This window comes from Prosopis cineraria, unplaced genomic scaffold, assembly GCF_029017545.1.
Source record: "Prosopis cineraria cultivar Desert tree isolate PC_DT_omini unplaced genomic scaffold, ASM2901754v1 PC14, whole genome shotgun sequence".
NCBI classification, from domain to species: Eukaryota; Viridiplantae; Streptophyta; class Magnoliopsida; order Fabales; family Fabaceae; genus Prosopis; species Prosopis cineraria.
In genome coordinates this window covers 3699318-3700862 of record NW_026555345.1, presented here as the reverse complement: position 1 = coordinate 3700862, position 1545 = coordinate 3699318, and positions in this window count along the sequence as shown.

Below are 1545 nucleotides of genomic sequence, written 5' to 3'. Positions count from 1 at the left end.
TAGCACGTTTCACATTTAAAATAACACTAAACAAGTATTTTCACAATAATTTATCATAAGGCCACGAAACAAACAACTATGTGCCCTTAATCATAATATACATGATCACACCTATTTTATATCTTCCTTATGTCTTCGGTACAAAACTATGGGCTATTTCACATTGGGATTGTCTATAAGATAAGACTATCCTAGCCCATCACGCATGAGAAGCTACTTGATTGAGGTTGCTTAACTTACTTATGAGTCACAGTTCTCCTAAATCTCACATTATAGGGTGTTGTTTTCCTAAACTAGCTTCCTTATCAAGCAAGTGGAAACTAGAGTAGGTTCAAGTTTTTTATTACATAATGGGATAATGCCTTATTGAACAAGTGGGGCAATAAAAATAATGAATCCAGACAAACCATTGAGCTCCACTGGTAGCCTTATGACGTGGATTTTAACTTTCATTCCTCCTCTTAGGCTAACTCACACTTCTCATAATTATGCAATGTATAAAATGAAATATTTCTTAGCATGCAAAATATTTAATTTACAGACATGCTCAATATTATCATTATACTTACATCACAAATGATTATCACCCAAACACATAACTACAAATTATTGAACTTCACAAAACATCTCATTGGATTTCACTTAAATCACATCATAGGACTTCACAGCAACCACATCATCGAACTCCACACAAATCATGTCATTGAACTCCACAAACATTGTTTCATAAAACTCCACATAATCCATATCATTGAAATTTACACAAATCATCTCGTTGAACTCCATAAATTCCTAATATTTGATTTTTCAAATAGGTTATGCCATACTTGCATTTCAATGACTTCACACACTTCATTTATGATGTATGAATTAATGAAAAACACAAAAGTACAAGAAAGATTTTTTTCCAGTTATTTCAAACTTTTAAGAGGTCAAATATTTATCCCTCAAATACATACTTTTAAAACTAATTCAAACTTGAATGGCACCAAGTTGTAATTACTCTATATTGATTTACATAAGCAATTTGTTAATGACCTCCTTAGGGTAATTTTTAATATTTAGTTCAACACTTCAACACTTGCAAAATTCAATCTTCTCATATACAAAGATACCTATGAGGTTTATTAGTTTTCTCTAACTCATATTAACTTCATTAAACTCCTAACTAGCCATTAATAGCTTTACATTGCTTCAACCACCTCATTTATGATGGATTTTTGTGTATTTATGGCTCCTAACTAACAAAAATACAGAGCCATAAATGTTAGGTTTAAATAGCTTAAACAACTCTTATTAACTCTATTTAAGTTAATGGGTTCAGACTCATAGCCTCTATAGATCAAAAATCATCTTTTCTAATAAACCTTAGCTTCCATATTTAAGAAAATGGAAGAGAGAAGATAGATTTAAGCATACGAAACTTACCTCTAGTGTTTATAAGTTTCAAAACACTCTTAATGCTTCAAATCCTAAGCCTTGGTAGAGCTTATCATATTTCCTCTTTTGTTTCTCTTCTATTTTCTATTTGTTTTGTATTCTTAT